Source organism: Eumetopias jubatus, unplaced genomic scaffold, assembly GCF_037043125.1.
Source record: "Eumetopias jubatus isolate StellerSeaLion01/CBP00866 unplaced genomic scaffold, mEumJub1_p1.0 scaffold_16, whole genome shotgun sequence".
Lineage (NCBI taxonomy): Eukaryota > Metazoa > Chordata > Mammalia > Carnivora > Otariidae > Eumetopias > Eumetopias jubatus.
In genome coordinates this window covers 9,759,129-9,778,626 of record NW_028274822.1, presented here as the reverse complement: position 1 = coordinate 9,778,626, position 19,498 = coordinate 9,759,129, and positions in this window count along the sequence as shown.

Here is a 19,498-nt window from a genome sequence, read left to right as displayed (position 1 = left end):
AAATAAGTGGCCTTTCCTTTATAAATGCTAAATGATAGGGACACCTGGGTGGCTCAGTTGGTTAAACGTCTGCCTTCGGCTCAGGTCAAAATCTCAGGGTCCAGGGATTAAGTCCCACATTGGACTCTGCTCAGCAGGGAGCCTGCTTCTTTCTCTGCCCCTCCCCCTGCTTGTGCTCTCTCTCTCTCTGACAAATAAGTAAATAAAATCTTAAAAAAAATGCTAAATGATAACCAAAATCTCTCAGTTTTTTTAGGTTGTGGGATTATAGCAGATTTTATACTTAAAAACCTCCCCAAAACTTTCTCTCCTCCCCCTTTACTAAAATGTAAGAAATGCAATATAAAAAACATACTTTTTTATTACAACTGAGCTCATAAAAATAAGAGAAATTCCAAAGATCCAAAAATAAAGAGGGAACTAAACTTAAGGTGTTAAAACCTTTGTCATGTATGAACATAAAGTGTAATCTTGGTGAGGGAGAAGCTGTGGGGTCAAGGCACATCTAGAGAAAGGGTGTGAGATTTGAGGGGAGCACTAACTGATTTGGAAATGAAACCCATTAAAGACAAATGCTTGAAGAATTATATCATTAAAATAACAAACTAAAGGGACACCTGGGTGGCTCAGTCAGTGAAGTGTCTGCCTTTGGCTCAGGTCATGATCCCAGGGTCCTAGGCTCAAACCCTGCAGTGGGCTCCTTGTTCAGCAGGGAGCCTGCCTCTCCCTCTGCCTTCCATTGCCCCTGCTTGTGCTCTCTCTCTCCGACAAATAAATAAAATCTTTAAAAAAAAAAGCAAATTAAAAAAAATGGATAAACAATATGTGATTGGTAAGAATTAATTTAAGTCTCCCCCCAGATTAAGATGTTGAGGCCTTAATTTCTTGTTTGAGCCACAGTTTGTGGTACTTTGCCATGGTCACCCTAGCAAACTAATACATCTCCTAAAAGGGAAAACTTGTGGTCTTGGAATCCCTTACCTTAAATAGTAACATAAAATATGGGTAGAGTATTGTGATGCTCCTTCAGCGAGATAGCGGATTATACCGTCTCACTAGACTTTATACTGTTCCACAGATAAAGTCTTGATGAACGTGAACTCACAATTTAAGATTACAGACCCCAGAAGGAAACAATTCACAATAAGCAAGAGACAGAAGATACTGCAAGCAGAAAAAGTAAATCATCAAGAAATTGTTGGTCTTTATATAAAAGTAAGTTTAAAATTATTAAAGATAAAAAAGCATGAGGAAAAACAATATAAATATACATAGTGCAAAAAGTCATTTTTGAAATGAAACAGAATCTAGAAATAAAAAGAATAAAAAGAAAAATATTAATTATGTATAAAGCTGCAGAATACATACATTTGAGGAAAAAAGTTAACTCAAAGCATATATATTGGAATTTGCCCTGATGGAAGGAAGAAGGATTAAAAGATGACAGTATGGCTCCCTTTGCCACATCTACTACATGAATGAAGATCATTCTCAGCAATCAGATTGTCGACATTCCAGAAAATGTCAACATCACTCAGAAGGGACACACTGTTATTGTGAAGGGCCCCGGAGGGGTGACATCAATCACATCAGCGTAGAATTCAGTCTCCTTGGAAAGAAAAAGAGGCTCCGAGTTGACAAATGGTGGGAAATAGAAAAGAGGTGACTACTGTCTGCAGGATCTGCAGTCAAGTACAGAACACGGTCAAGGGGGTTACACCGGGCTTCCAACGTTACAAGATGGGTCTGTATATGCTTGCTTCCCCAACAATGCTGTTATTCATGAGAATGGTTCTCTTGTCGAAATCTGAAATTTCTTGGGTAAAAAATATATCCGTAGGGTTCAGATGAGGCCAGGTGTCGCTTGTCCAGTATCTGAAGCCCAGAACGTTGAGTTAATTTTTGAAGGAAATCATATTGAACTTGTATCAAACTCAGCTACTTTGATTCAGCAAGTCACAACAGTTAAAAACAAGGATATCAGAAAACTTGGGGATAGTATCTATTCTTCAGGCCAATGAATAAGATCTCAGTTGTCCAACTACAGAAAGATACAAGATGCTCAGATGCTTTTTCAGACTTATTTGTGATATTTTAAAGATGCAGTAAAAGCTGTATTGATCTGGGGGAAAAAAATGACAGTATGAAAGACAACTTAAAAGACAGTATAAAGGGCCCCTGGGTGGCTCAGTTGGTTAAGCAACTGCCTTCGGCTCAGGTCATGATCCTGGAGTCCTGGGATCGAGTCCCGCATCGGGCTCCCCGCTCAGTGGGGAGTCTGCTTCTCCCTCTGACCCTCTTCCCTCTCATGCTATCTCTCATTCTCTCTCTCAAATAAATAAATAAAATCTTTAAAAAAAAAAAGGTGGGTTTCTTTTAAAAAAAAAAAGACAGTATAAAAAGATGAAAAATGCCAACATATTTCCACTGCAATCCCAGAGAGGAGAAGAGAGTGAATGAGAAAAGTAATATTTAAAAAATAAAGTGTCTGAGAAATTTTCCAAAATTCATATTAAGTTTTAGTTTGAGTAAGTCCACAATCTTAAGTATGAGAAATTTAAAAATATATATACAGAATAGGGAAATTTCAGAACACCAAAGACAAGGAGTACATCATATAAACAACCTTAAAAATACAGATTATATACAAATAAATAACAATTAAACATTTTAACAGGAACAAAAAAAAACCCAGATTAATCTGTTACAACATCTAACAGTTAAAAATAAAGACATTTTCAGGTAGAAACCACTGCTAAAATACCAGTGTGGAAAGAATCACTGAATTATATATTCAAAATGAAAGCCATCAAAAGCAACACAGATATGAATTGCACAGAGAATGGTAGCAAAGACATTGTGAAACATTTGAATAAATCTAAAATGCATTGATTGTGTAATGCTAGAAAATTAATTATAATGTCTAATTTGAAGGGATATTAGATAAGGTGGAACTAAATACCAGGCAAAAATAGCATGCAAGATGCCTTGCAAGGTGGAAGGGAATTAATTTGATTTAAAACATTTTCGGATATTTTTGCTGTTTTATTGTTGTTGTTTAGGACGATATTGATTAATACTCAAATGTGTTAAGTCAACTATTAATTTTTATCCTTTTATTAACATTTAATAAAGTGATATATATCCTTTTAATAAATGTATTTTCCCAAATTGATCACACTTGTGTAACTAGCCCCCAGATCAAGAAATAGAATATCACTGGAACCACAAAGGCCTCCTTTATGCTTTTGTATAGTCATTCTTTCCCCATGGAAAACCACCACTTAGATTTCTTTTTTTAAGATTTCTGATAGCTTAAATTAGATTGCCCTATTTTGTCCTATATTTGAACAGAATTATACTGTATGACTTTCTGACTTACATTGTTCAAAATTATGTTTTCTGATATTCATTCCTATTGTGCACAGCATTGTAGATTATTTGCATCACTGTTGTATCTTATTTTTGTGTCAGTGCATTATGATTTATCTGTACCTTTTTTTTGGGGGGGGTAGAACCCGTGGGAAGGGCAGAGAGAATGTTAAGCAGGGACTATGCCCAGCACAGAGCCAGATGCAGGAATCTATCTCACAACCTTGACATCATGACACTGAGCCAAAATCAAGAGTTAGTTGTCTAAGTGACTGAGCCACCCAGGCTCCCCTATCTGTTCCTCTCTTGATGGATATTTGTGTCTAGTTTGGGAAGAAGTGGGCCATTTGCACAATGCTATGATGAATATGTTTTTTCATAAGCATATGGATGCACTTCCTTTGGATTTATAGCTAAGAGTGACATTGCTTGGTAACAGGGTAAGTGTATTTTTAACTTTCGTTGATGCTGACAAGCAGTTTTTAAAAAATGCCAGTTTACACTCCCACCAGCAGTTTATGAGAATGTGGTTGCTCAGCAACATCATCCCTGATACTTCATATTTTCTAATGTTTTTATTTTAGTAAATCTGATAAATGTGTACTGAGATTACATTGTGGTTAGTTTGCATTTCCCTGATGACCAATGAAACTGAGGACCTTTTAAAATAGTTATTAGACATTTGGATGTTCTTTGTGAAATGCTTGTTCAAGTCGGTGACTATTTCTTTGGGCTGTCTTTTTTCTTTTTTTTTTTTTACAGAGTTCTTTATTATATCTTGGACCCACCGTATTGGTGGATATGTGTATTGCAACTATTTTCTTCTTTGTTGATAATATTGTTTCTTTCTTCATGGTGTCTAAATTTGTTATTTTTTAATGTCTAACAAACGACACCAGAACTTGCAGTTTAAAAAAGAATCATCAATTTAGCCTATTATCAATCTTTGGCTGGACTCCACTGGATCGTCAATCTGGGCTGAGGCAGGCTCACGTGATCTTGGTTGGCATCACGCATGTGTCATTGGCAACCTTGGGGCTCACTCACTATGTTTGTCACCTCGGTTCTTCAAGGGTTCTCTCATTATCCAGCAGACTAACTTCAGCCCATGAATATGACAGCCACAGGGTTTCCAGTGCAGTAAAGAAGGACAAACCCTGATGTGCAAGAATCGCTGCTCATTTCCTCTTGCTTCATGTATTCTAGCATCCGATTTGGCCAAACAGAGTCATGTGGTCAACCTGGCTTCAAGGGGAGGGAAAACAGATTCTACATATGAGAGAATCTGCAATGTCACATTGAAAGGGTAAGGATGCAGGGAGAGAAAGAATATATCCCATTTTTACAAGCTGCCAGTCATTGTCTGTCTCTGATCACAATTATTGGATGCTAGTCTCAGGCAAAATCCATTCACCCTTATCTATGATCCACCTCTGAAAGGTGGAGAGAAATCAAACTGACTAAGGATATTGGAACTTCAAAATGATGGTGGATGGTTTGCCTGGATTTTCTTTTAGCCTCATATAATCTGAACATGGAGCTACAGAAGGTAGCAACCCTGAGATGTCAGAAGGTTCAGACTCAAAAAGTCCCCAAAATGCCTTCTTTCTCTAGCTGAAGAAGCAAGAAGGAGGCAGCTTGGCAAGACAGTAAACTTTTTAGAAAATAACCACTATAGTTAAGCAATCCTCCAAAGACAAAACTGTGGCCCCATCCCACTCCCTCAAGCAGAGGCCAAAGGATCACCAAACTTCTACCCTGTCTGGGCAGTAACAGGCTATAGGGAAAACCCACGCCAAGGTGTTGTCGGAAAAGGATAAATAGGGAACCAGAACTTATGTAGCTAACGGCCAGCTCTGTGTTGTTATTATTTGACTTAATTTTACAATATTCACCTTTTAGTAAGGAAATAGTGTTCATTAACATTTAGTGTGAATATCATTATGCTAGAGCTTTCCTGTCACCTTCTCATAAGTTTTATTAGGAATATGTTTTTGGGATGCCTGGGTGGCTCAGTCGTTAAGCGTCTGCCTTCGGCTGAGGTCATGATCCCAGGGTCCTGGGATCAAGCCCCTCATCAGGCTCCCTGCTCAGCAGTAAGCCTGCTTCTCCATCTCGCACTCCCCCTGCTTGTGTTCCCTCTATCGCTGTGTCTCTCTCTGTCAAATAAATAAATAAAATCTTTAAAAAAAATGGAATATATTTTCATGTTTTTTTTTAATTTTTAATGCATTTTTCTTCCATTTTGTGGAATTGTTTTATTAATGATCTTATTTATTTTTATTTGAAGATCATATTTAACAAATTATTTTCTATTGACTTGTTATAAGGATTTACCAAGAATAAACTTGTTTTCTCTCAATTTCAGGGGTCACATGGAATTTTATTTATACATACTCACATGCCTGCAAAAACACAACCACAAACAGATGTAGAGAGTATGTATGTGTTTGTATATGTTTGTGTGTATATGGCATATATAAGAATAGGAAATGACAGTGAAATATTATAAGATTGGGAAGTAGCAATTGGTATTGGTTATATTTGTTGATTATAAATATGGTTGATTGGGCTTGCCATAAAATGTTTCTTTAATGGAGGGGGGGCATCATTTTATAGTGTCTTTGAACACCAATAACAATATGTCCTGATAAATATGTATAAGACATGCATGATTGATATCAATGGTTCACAGATACAGAAGATTATCTATATGTAGATTTGGTAGATAATATGAAATCTTAATACATCTTACCTTCCAAAACAAATTCTTGATAAACATCCTGAATTTATAAATGCGTTCTGCCTTATTTTATTTTTAAAGAGTATATATAACCTAATCCAATCCTCCTTTAATTGCAGTTATACTTAAACTTCTTAAATGTAATTAGCAGGAATTTTAACTCTTATAAATAAAATATGCTAGTATTTTAAATAAAATTAAGAAAATATTATTTTACAAAGTATAAATATGCATGCAATTAAATAACTGCATTAATAATATACACAGAAAATAGTGCTCCAAATGAATTATAGAAAGCATATGCGTTATAGCACAATAAAATTATGAATGTTTAAGCACACTTAAGAATATCCACAAAAATTCCAACTTTGAAAAAAGCAGCACAGTAAGATTTTCTAAAGCATATAAGCAATAACAATTTGTTGGTTTCTCCTTGCTATTTCTAAACGTCTTAAAAGGTTAATTTTTCAGGGTCTTCATAAGATTTCATGGAATTTGGCATTTCATAGATTTGATGGTAGTTTTTCCTCATTGAGCATGGGTCTATGAAATGTAAATTGTCCCCAAGGTATTTTGTCTTTGGATGAAGTTATTTCAAGTACTTTTTTCATTCTTGACATCTCCCTGCCTGACAGAAAAATCCACCCTAAGGAGTCATAGAAATAAACTTTGTCTCAAGAAAAATAATTACAAGCCCTGGTTTAAATATTAAACACCAGATTTGAGTTTTAAAAAGTAATAATTGGGACACCTGGGTGCCTCAGTCGTTAAGCGTCTGCCTTCGGCTCAGGTCGTGATCTCAGGGTCCTGGGATCAAGCCCTGCATCGGGGTCCCTGCTCGGCGGGAAGCCTGCTTCTCCTCCCACTGCCCCTGCTTGTGTTCCCTCTCTCCCTGTGTCTCTCTCTGTCAAATAAATAAATAAAATCTTAAAAAAATAATAATAATTCTGTAATTGACCTTTAAAGTAAAATTCACAGTATTCTAAACACAACACAGAAAAACATAGTTATTTTCTCACGAATTTAAATAAATTTTAATGCATTGACATTTTTATTTAATAAAAGAAGATAATTTAGTTAATAAAAGCAGACTTCTCATTTACTAAAAAGATATAATAAAAGGAGATAGAGGTCTTGAGAGACAGTAAGAAAGTTCCTGATGATTTAGTTTCAGGGTTTTTTGTTAGATCTCTAAGGGAAAATGTGAAGTAAATTCACAGAAAATAGCTCTGCACTCTACATTTGCTCCTAATATGCATCTCATAAAATAAAAAACCTCTTTCAAATTTATTCCAAGTCCTTTGGGAGTTGAAGAAATTATATATCAATTCTAGAGTGAAAATGTTAATAATAGGGAATGCAAAACTTTAATGATTATATAATAAATTTGGATAATTTAATTAAACCAATTAAACAAAGGAAAAAAGGTTTAAAAATCACTTTGGTTATAGCTTCATACCGTGCTCCCTCTCAGAGAATGCCCAAATATGACTTTCATCAAAGTGACATTTAGATTCATATAAGAGTTTCTTACATTAGGAGTTAAGTCACTCTCTTGAAAATGATAGAAATGATGTGTGTGTGCAACATTTTTCTATTGTCTTCTTGAGCATCTCCATCCTTCATGCTGAGGAGGGCTGCATGAAAGCAATTTCCCCCTCTTTAGCAGGCCATTTGCCCCAATTTCGTGGCTTAGAGCAAGAGTCCAGTTATTATATTACTTGAATGTGGTTTATTTCCTGTCATATTGTCTTTACTTCCCCTTGAAATCAGAACTGCAGAAACTGCAGGATGAGCCCTGGGGAGAAAGGGACAGTGTATATGGCAAAGAGCAACTTATTAAAAAAAAAAAAAAAATAGGTGTCCTTTTGTCCTTCAGAAAGGTATGCTTTAAAATACTATGGGAACTGCTAAGAAATATATTCTAACTTCTTTTTTGAACAGAGGACATAGGAAAGTGATCAGCATCTTTCCTTCCTTTGTTACTGACTTTTCAAGCACAAGTATAGAGTGTGCTTCTGGGTCATTGTCCCCACTCTCCAATACACCAGTGGCCCCCACCCCCCCGGCCCCATGGATGACTGGACATGTCCCCAGCACAGAACTGGCCAGGGCAGGTGTGGGCTTCACCACTGCCCACTACTTTATTTTCCTACAGAAAGAACCCCTCTGATTCAACGATTAATTATAAGGCCTCTTTCACACAGCTTTCAGTATACTTAACAACAAAACCCACCTATTGGAGGCAGGTAGGGAGATCATATTCATGGCACAGAGATTAAGAAATGAATATTCCACTAAATCTGCAGCTCAAGGTGACGCTCAACACTCTATTGTAACATGTAAGAGTTGGAAACACATTTATCATATTCACTGACATGACATCCAAAAAAATAAACATAGGTGTCTGTTAAAAAAATTCTCCACATTACACACCGTAGTATTTCTTCCGATCCTTCTGCTTTCCTTCTACAACTTCTATTAAATGAACTATCAATGCATTCTATAATCACTGTGTTCCTTCTACACTTGCTTGCTCATCTCCTATTCCTACTTCTGTTTCACCCACCTCTATCACCCCAAACACTTCAGGCCACAAAGACACTAAAGGCATTCTCTGAATTTTCTTTCCAGTTTTGTTTTCTTTTTGCAGGCTGTAGTAAACCACAATGTGCCCATCCTCACTTGAAAAGCTTGCTTTCTGCTGCCAGTTTCTTCCACAATTCTTCAGTTCCAGACTCCTTCCTAGAAGATTCTTCTGTGATTTTTTTTGATGGGTGAAATTACTCTTCCAGTTCCTAATTATAAAATTTCTTTAAAACTTTATACATAGTTATATACTTTTCCTCAACTGTTATCTCCTCTCCCAGAGGTCATCCAAGCTATGATTTTTACATTTTTCAGTTCTTTGAAATGAATATCCAAAATATTCTCTAATGATGAATTCTGTTATGATTCTTAGCCATGTCTAAATGGCATCTCCGTCAAGAATAATGTTTGATTTTTGGTATGTTTTCATTGAAGTGGTGGTTTGGTAAGGAATGTGGTAGAAAACAAAATGTTAGAATCCCCTATGCGATTTTTTTTTTAAAGATTTTATTTATTTATTTGAGAGAGAGAATGAGAGATAGAAAGCACGAGAGGGAAGAGGGTCAGAGGGAGAAGCAGACTCCCTGCTGAGCAGGGAGCCCGATGCGGGACTCGATCCGGGGACTCCAGGATCATGACCTGAGCCGAAGGCAGTCGCTTAACCAACTGAGCCACCCAGGCGTCCCTCCCCTATGGGATTTTTAAAATCAAATTTGAAACTAGTAAAAGTGAGTGGTCAGCATGTCTGTGAGACTCAGCACGAGCCCATCACCTCAGGTTATCTCAAATACTCAAAGAAATACAAATAACTTTCCCAGAAGAACAGAGAGATTTAAGGGATCCCTGTAACAAATCCCATTATATGCATTCAAACACCTGCTAAAAGTACTATTTCTTTATTGAGAACAGTCCTCAAGATGCAACTATTGTGTTACAGTTCTCCTTTTCTCTAAAACCCCGCTTCCTATACACTTTCAGAATATGATCCATGTTGCTAATCAAAAGTATGACCCTTCTAAATTTTTCACCCATTACCATGAATGTCTCTTGTCATTACCTACCTAACCAACCATTCATTTTTACTAAATGAGGACTTCCTACTACTACCAGCCATTTGACTTCACTATCATTAAACTCAAGAATTTCCCCTCACATGTCAGAGCCTTGGAAGTGATGCCTACAAATAAAATCGTTTTGTTTGTTTACTTCTGCCCTTTGCTTTTCAAGTCTGACTATAATTAGATATCTTGTAGTATAGACCCTACACAGCGGCTGTCTCCTTTACCTTTTTTGTGTTTTAAGAATTTTTCATTCTTATTTTTGTAATTACATGACTTAAAATCCCCCAACAGCAGAGCTCCAGAAAGCTGTGGACTGATTCACTTGAAAAAGTGAAATCATTTTCCATCTCCTTAGGTGAATATAAATCAAATGGTGCTCTGGTTTTAAAGCTCTCTTGACTTTTTTCTTTCTTCCTTTTACACTGCTTGCCTTTCTTTCCCTTGTTAGAGGTCACCTTCTGAAGTCAGATGTTTTATATTTTGTAAATGCATTCCTTATGACTCAGAGACTGACAGTTTTACCCTTTTAATCTTTCTATCTGAATTCTTCCTTATCATCTTTTTTTCTAAGTAGCATTGCGATTCTTTATGGCAGTTTTCAAAGCTGTATAGATACCAAAATCGTCCAGGAGTCTTAAGATAATATAGATTCCTGGATAATACCGTAGGAGTGGCTCACTAACTTTTTCTGAGAGTAAACAATGATGCATCATTGAAAACTATGAAAACATTAGGGAAAGTTTAATGCAGTATATATTATTTGCCTTGCGCATTGTCATGGCTTTAGCAAAATCATGTCCCCATGTGCTCCAAGTTCAGTAGTTCTTAATATAAATTATGAAATCAATTAGGGAATGCAGTGATCAGATGAACGGGAATACAGAGGAATGGGTGATACCCAAAACACACATCCAGAAGACAGGAAAGTACAGTCCAAAGGCAGTTTTGTGATAGCTGTAAATGGCAACAATTTATTGCCTCGTGGAATTATTAATAAAGCTCCTGCATAGTTATCATGTCCACATCCTCATTTTTAATGGGCAAAGTTTGCAATGGATACATACTGTGATAATGTACAGTTTGAGCTGTGAATAGTCTTTTAGGAGGTTGTATGACTGCACAGCTAACGACTTCGATATCTTGATTGCAGTGTAACCTACATGCATATATTCATTTTTTATCTGGAATTTAAAAGAACACTGAGTTTAAGCAATTGCATCCCTCATAAAGAAATTTAAAATGCTTTTTTGGTAAATTCACTAAGGCAGATTGGCTTGCTGCTCAGCGACAAAGATTTAATACTTAATGAAATAACAGATGGCAGGCAATCATTTCAAAGGGGAAGGTCATGTCTAATAGCATAAAGATAATTAATTGCATGGATGTGAGCCTTTGATACCATCATGGCAAATATCAAACACCCTAGAATTTTTATAAAATATATTTTCTATTCAAGTACCATGTTGTCTTATAAAGCTGATAAAGACTGACCAAGAGAACAGAACTAAGACACCTTTAAAACCATGGTTCAGAGATACAGTAAAATGTAGAGCAGGGATATATGTAATATTAGCCAGGCAAGACTTTCTTATATGAATATGGGTAGACCTTTGAGTGATGGTGTAACTATGCTCAAACCACATCTTATTTTTATCAAAAATGGCATGAGGACAGTGGTGTGCTGCTGATTATGTACATCTCTTTCCAAATCTCCATCATATTAGTAGTTTGAAATTACTGATTGTGCAGGTTATACCATGGAAACAGAAAACTGCTACACATTAGGGACTTAGGAGGGGGGTTGATTATTAAACATCTACCATGACATTTGAGGAAAGTGAGGTGCACAGGGTCAGAATATCCTGATCCTAATATGACAGCTGATAGTCCTTGTTACATGAGGGAGAGGACTGTGTACAAAGGATGACATTTTTGCTCACTGTCTCCCAAGAATCCATACTATATGCTCACTAAATTGCTCCTGTGAAGAGCTGAAAATAAATGTAAGGATTGTGAAACGTGCCAGTCATTTCTTGCTGCCTTCAAAATGGTACCACAAGGGAGCTAGATTCCAGTCCCCGCCAGCACACTTGAACATGTAAAAGATATGGGGCGCCTGGGTGGCTCAGTTGGTTAAGCCTCTGCCTTTGGCTCAGGTCATGATCTGGGAGTCCTGGGATCAAGTCCCGCATTGGGCTCCCTCCTCAGTGGGGAGTCTGCTTCTCCCTCCCCCTCTCCCCTTCTACCCTGCTCATGCTCTCTCTCTCTCAAATAAATAAATAAAATCTTAAAAAATATGTAAAAGATAAATACAGCGAGTATATAACTTTGCTAGAGGAAATCCTTTCTGTATCCAAGTAACTGGAAAAAGAGTGGATCAGGTAATCATGTATCCTGCTGACCTGCAAAAGCTAACTCATATCCTGAAGGCAGAACACTGATTAGCAAAATGTAGGATCCCAGATATTAGAATCTTCAAGAAAAATCTGAGAATCCTAATCTAACCTCCAAAATATCTCTGGTTGCACGCTTCCTCCTAGGAGGGCCTAAATAGACATTTATTGTACTAAAAGAGCTGTATCATATTGATATTGAAGAGTGAAGAGGAATGACGCTTTAAGCACTCTGGCTGATTTTTATCAATCACTTCCTTGAGGTCAGGGAATGAAAAGATGGTGCAACTCTGATTTGAGAGCAAAGCTGGATATAATTTCTTGCACTACTAAATATCAAAAAAATTCCTCAAAATGAAACTGGCATCCAGCCAACTCAGTTTGAATAAACGTGAAACACGTATCACCAAGGAAGCTCAAAACCAGGGACATACAAAACAAGATGTTTTACCAATTAAGGCCTTATTTGAGCCCAAGTGTTTGGCCTAATGCAAAGTAAAATTCAGAGAAGGTGAAAGACTAAATCTAAATATTGCCATTCAAGTATCTCTTGAAGGCAATTAATTAGAAATGTTTTATTGAAATAAGGTCTTCAAGGTTATTCAGCTCACGAAATACTTAGGACTTATTCTTTGTGTTAGTATTTTCAGATGTTAGTATCCAAGTGTTCCTTTCAATATCCCTGCTTTTCATCTATATCCACTGTGAACTCCAACGTGGGTCTCCTGTCTTTTTCATCAAGTAACTTGATGCTAAGGGATTTCTTATAAAGACTTAGGCAAAAAAAAAAAAAAAGAAAGAAAGAAAGAAAGAAAAAAAAAGTATTCCGTGACAATTAAAATGGTTTTAAATCTTAAAAAAGAATCTTTCATTTCAGCAATAGTGACTAAAACTAAGAAAAGTCTGCCTACCTTGCATTGTTCAACTAGTTTCCATTTTGTCAATTCATCCTATTCTGTGTTTAGTCATAGGGCGGTTTGCCCAACTTTGATGATTACATTTTAATCATTCCTTTACAAGTAATTAAGAAAGTAAGTAAATAACAGATGTTCTTTAAAAAAAAATCAGTGAATGAACTAAAAATAGTGAGACTAATGGCAAAGAGCATTCAGAGAACAGTCTCTTTACAGTATGAATGGGTCTGTGCATTCCAGTGTTAATAATTCCGAGGGTCAATTTGGATCTTCCCAAGGCCTGCTGCTTTTAGAAGTCAATGATTCCTTTTCTAAATCTAATTCTGAGTGATAAGTTGATGGATGTTCTGTGTACTCTTTCAGCATCCTGTTGGCTCTCTTTTTTCAAGATACCCATTTTAATGAGAGATCAATATTTCCAGGGTACATTTGCTTTCACTTCTTATACTCAGGAGTCTAGGTGGCTACACAGTCACTAATATCATCAGGAGCATAATCTCCATCATCACTCAACCAACAAGAATCTCCCGAGAGCCTGCTTCATGCTCACCACTGTGAAAATTGCTTTAGAAGACAAACTAATAAAAACTGAAAAATGGTATTTTATTCTTCAGAAGAGAGTAATCAACATGGCAAAGAACATTACAACATTATGCAATTGGAGTGTTGGAGTTAGAGAATTTTTGAATTTCTGATGTGCTTGCAACAAGCTGGTTAGTCAAACTCCTCCAATTAATAAAATCAAACTTGTTCCTCAGCATTAAGGAATTGGATTATATAGTGCATTAATATGTAGAACAGTGCCTGGTACAATTTATGTACATACTATGGTCAGACGCCAATCATTATTGATATAAATAGATAATGTAAAGATCATCAAATGAGGAAGTAAAACTAGTTTCTGTATCTGAACCTACCACTTAGAAGTTTACTTACTGTAATCATGGGGCCAGTCATTTAGCTTCTTGGATTCCCAATACACTTATCTCTAAAGTCAAAAAGTTGAGTAATTCATTGACCATTAATGTTTCTTCCAGTTCTATGAGTCTCTGATTCTATACATATTCCATGTCTGCTAAATAGTAGCTTACAGGCACTAAAGACCTTTTAGATGGCTGTGTGTGTGTGTGTGTGTGTGTGTGTGTGTGTGTGTTGTGATCTCCTTGAAGGTTCTATTCTCATCTGTAGGTTTATCTCCAATATAATGCTCATATGAATGCCTGCACAGGTTTTGCATTTCATTTCAGACAGTCCATCTGTCCAGGATAGACTGCAGTCCATCTGCAGCCATGGTTCCCAGGAGAGAACCCCTGTTCTCTGTGTTTTTTGTGTCCAGAGGTGAAGGAAATGGCTGTTTCGGGAATCTGCATATGCCTTTTCAAATTAGGTGTCAAGGCAGCTTCTTAGTCCAAGGGAAGTTCTGGCTCCCCTCCTCTTCTTTGTTTTTTTCTGAATATGCCCATGGGGACACAACATGCTTATTTTTGTTTTCTCCTTAATATTGCTATGGTGCACACTAACACAGCCCTCTGCCCCCGTATCCCACAACTGAAATAGAACAAGAACTAATTCCTCCAGTTTTCCTCTTTCTTAATACCTACAAGACCTTATTTTTTGATCTAATGAAAATAGTAATTGAAAAAGCAGAAGATGAAACTAAGTGCAGAGTGAAATTACAAAGCTGAAGTTGTTGGATGTCTGGATATTAGTTAATGTGGCTCCAACAAGAGGGTCACTGGAAGTCTTTGGATTTAGTTTGTTTCTACTGCGAGTGAAGCTCACTAAACCTTTAATGTTCTTTCCCTGACTTTCCCTAGTTTCTGCTAACCTCTTCCATCATTTAGTCACACAGGACTGAAAGGAGGATCCTCAGAAAGATTTAGTGTGTAAACTGTTGTGTATTTAAAAATTCCTAATTACTCATTTTTGGAAATGGGAAAATGGGTTTTGGTTAATATTCTCTTTCCAAAGTGTTTCTGGCCTATTAATTCTAGATTCAAACAACATTAATATTCTTTTTCTTTCTTGTTTATTTAGTTGCATATTTACCTCTACTAAAACCATTATTAATAATGAACATCTATAATGCAAAGCCTTATGGTAAGCATTTTAATTTGTGTTTTCTCATTTAACTTTTACCATTTCCCTATATAGGTCATGTACTGCTATTATCTCACCTTGTTGTCTTGTTCAATGAGATAGAGATGATTAGACAGGCTGAAAGATCAGAGGAAGAAGAGATGGATGTGATACTGGACTCCTCTCTGCCTCAGCAAACATCCTGCCCTTACTCAACACACACAGTCATGTGTAACCAGGAGATGGACAGATCAAGGCAGACGATTGCTTGCACACAGCTCAACTCCCGGTGTCTTTATTTATTGGAGATGTAAACTAACTTCATTCAGAAAATCAAACTGTTAAACTGACGTTTTTACTGCCTCCCCAACTTTTAGGATGTTATGAGTAATTTTTTCCCCTTTATGTGGGATAAAAAATCAAGTCCTTTTGGGGAAAAACAAAATAAAACATTGATCATCAAGAAATGGGCACTAAAATAACACAAGTTGGGTGAAAATAAATAACCAATATATATTTGAATAGCAAATATTCAATGTATCCAGTCTTTGTTTGAGTTTATTTTCACACTACTTCCTTTGGTTTATTTTCAAGGTTAGATTTCTTTGCTTTTATGATCAAATTTGAAGTCAGACACTTTGCTTTGACTGACTAGTTATTGAGTATAGGAGTGCTTGCAGATCATACAATAATCAGTAGGCTGTTGGCTATGTGGTAGGAAACAGGAAATGCTCTATAGAAATTAATTTGATGCAGTATTTCTGGTGATTCTTTCACCAGCTTATCTAAGAGGAAGTGTGCCAGGTAAGCAGAAACAATTTCTTCTAAACAATTATATAGACTGAATGGATTCAAAAGAGAAAATATAATAAATCTACCTCAAATAAACTGGTTCAGTGGATTAATAAGCATATCATCAGAGATGTTTCCCAGGGTCTTTAACATTCTTCCTTCTTTTAGAATGCTGGCTTTATTAAGGAATTAATATGAAAACATCAGGCAGATATTGCTGCCAACAACAATAAAGCTGGCATGGCTTTCAGTTAAATATCCATGATTTGCCTCATTAAACAAATTTCACTGTACTGTCAGGTTTTTAAAATATATCCTTGAGCACATCTCATAATTTTTTGAAACAGATTACAAACTAATTTGTTTCATAGAAAGCATAATTTCTGTGCATATTAAGAATGATGATGCATTTTCAATACTTTGGCTATATTGATCAAGAACTTCCTACAGTGGGATTCTCCCTGTTCCCACTCAGTTTCATTTGCTACAAGAATTATGATTTGAAGTCAACTTAGGAACCTTCACTTCAAATAAGCAGGATCTTTTTTTAATTTAAGTTCAATTAACATATAAGGTATGATTAGTTTCAGAGGGAGAGGTCAGTGATTCATCGGTCTTATATAACACCCAGTTCTCATCACATCACGTGCCCTCCTTAATGTCCATCACCCAGTTACCCCATACCCCAACTCCCCTCACCCCCTCCAGCAACCCTCAGTTTTTTTCCTGTGTTAAAGAGTCTCCTCCTATGGTTTGTCTCCCTCTCTGATTTCATCTTGTTTTATTTTTTCCTTTCTTCCCCTATGATCCTCTGTTTTGTTTCTTAAATTCCACATAGGAGCCAGATCATATGATAATTGTCTTTCTCTGATTGACTTATTTTGCTTAGCATAATACCCTCTAGTTCCATCCACGTTGTTGCAAATGGCAAGATTTTTTTTTCTTTTTTTTCTCGATGTCTGAGTAGTATTCCATGAGTGTATACGTACCATATCTTCTTTCTCCATTCATCTGTCGGTGGACATCTGGGCTCTTTCCATAGTTTGGTTTGCAGGACCCTGGAATCATGACCAAGCCTAAGGCAGACACTTAACTGACTGAGCCACCCAGGCGCCCCCTAATGAACAGTATCTTAACTGCAGAAATATATTAGCAAACTGGATGTTTTTTTAAGAGCAGCTGTTGAGCTTTTTATAAAAGCATTTTTCCCTCAATGTACCTGTTAAGAAAAGCATGATTTCAGAAATATGGTTATAAAATGTTAAATGTTAAAAAAATGTCCTTTAAATGTTGAAAAAGAAAAAGTCACAAGAGTGCTAGAAAACATTCCAGGTATCTTATGAAAAGGGTACTATTATTAAATGCGATCACACTATTCAGATAAGACTTACTAACTAAATTTGCATGTCTGCGGATGCATGGCTACCTAAAAATCAGAACACATATTTTAAATTAAATATTTTATTTTCTGATCCATTTCACCCACAGTCCTTAAAATTACATAAATTTATGGGAAGGAGAAGCAGAAAGACTAAAGATGTGCTCAGGTTAGGAAATGTTCCAGAGCCCATCAGAAGTGCTGCTAACCTACCTCTTCCCCATCACAGTACCCTGGGCGCTTTGAGAACAATTGTGTTGCTGACCTTCTCCTCCTAAATCCACACGAGTTTAGGGAAAAATGAAACAGGGCAAAACAATTCATGTTTTGGAAGTCACAAAGGTTTGATGCAAAATTGAATATAACCAATTTTAATTGTAGTCGAAGAGATTTCAAAACCCTTCTTCTGCCTCAGATGGTATTATTGTTTGTTTACTCAACAAATGGGATTATCATCTCATAGTCAGTAATACCAAGTTCACTGCCAGAGCCTCAGAGCCATGACCAAGTATGAGAATAAGTAATCTGAGCAAAGATTAAGACTATACTACTCTAGCTTCAGGACCATGGTAAGTAAATAGATCTAGACATTTTTATTTACATCTACCTTTCACAAAAAAAAGTCTCTAAGTTCTGCAATAAAATATAAATAAAAGAGCCATTCTTGTACTATTCCAAGGTAAAACAAACATGCAAATAAAGAAACAAAACAGAAACCACTCTGAAATGTAGAAAGAGTTCTCATACCATTTTCAGGACAAGATGGAGAATAGTTTGCTAGTTGAAGCTATGGCATAAATGCTGCTTAGAAAATTATTCCTCCATTTGAATGGGCCAGTTTTTAGGTCAATGTTCTTTTTTTTTTTTCTCATTTTGACAAATGTAACTGCTATAAAACAAGCTCTTTTAAAAACAACCTGACATTAGATTAGATAATGTCTAAGTGTAATGAGATATTTGTCTCTTTTACTGAAAATGTTAACTTAGTTTAACTATTTACAAAGCAGTTTGTATGTTTAATTTTTCTCATTAAAATATAGTTCAAAAAGTGGGAGGAAGCAAGAACATTGAAATCATAGAGCTTGGAAAGAAATGAGTGGCAATTTCAACTCTAAGAACAAATCCCCAATGTATCAATATTCACATACTGTTCTTTTCACCTATATAATATTTATTATATTTTGGCTTTCCTATTATTATATACACAGGTTTTCAAAGTAGTGTCCCATGTTGGGAATATCTAAACACTATAATTTCTCATTGTTTACCCATGAATTTTCATTAGCAACAGATTTTATTTCTAGATGCCCCTAAACACTATCATGATAAACTCTGAGCTGAGTTGCTAAGAATATGGAGGGGAACTGGCAGGTAAAAATCTTAAAATTGTTATGGAAATGTCTGTTCTTGGTCTTTTAAGGTTCACATTTTCCAACGAGTCTACCACCAAGAGTGACATGAACTCAGCTTTCAGATCACTGAACTTCATATTCATGAAGAAGATAAATTTATATTGTTTGGAAAGTTCTTCCTTATTTTCATCACAATAAGTCCTTGAAAAGTAGGATGGGTTTTTTTTTATACCATCCAAACACTTTTTTTTTTTAAGATTATATTTATTTATTTAATAGAGAGAGAGAGAGAGCAGGAGCACACAAGCAGGGCGAGTGGCAGGCGGAGGAGGAGGGAGAAGCAAGCTTCCCGCTGAGCAAGGAGCCTGATGCGGGGCATGATCCCAGGACCTTGGGATCATGACCTGAGCCAAAGGCAGATGCTTAACCGAATGAGCCACCCAGGGGCGCCCATCAAACCACATGTGAATGAATGCCTCCCTTCAGTAGATTTAGTGCAGAAACTAGACACATCGACCTGCCTTCAGAACTTCTCTTGCTCTACGGGTTTCTCCTGCTATCCAAAAGTCAAACATTCCTGTGGAACCTTTCCTAAACTGAAATGGTGTAGAGCAAGGAAGTGATTACCATTTCATAAAAATGAAAATGTTCTTTGGATATCTTTCGGTCAGGGAGAACAGGTGCTAATATAGGTCTCTCAGAAAAGTGAAGTAGCCTAACGACAATTTTTGGTATTCTGGGTAAAGATGGGAAGGAAGTTCAGTTCTAGTCAAAGCTCTGTTATCAACCAGCTTGTGACAATCAGCAAAACGGTCGCCATGTGCT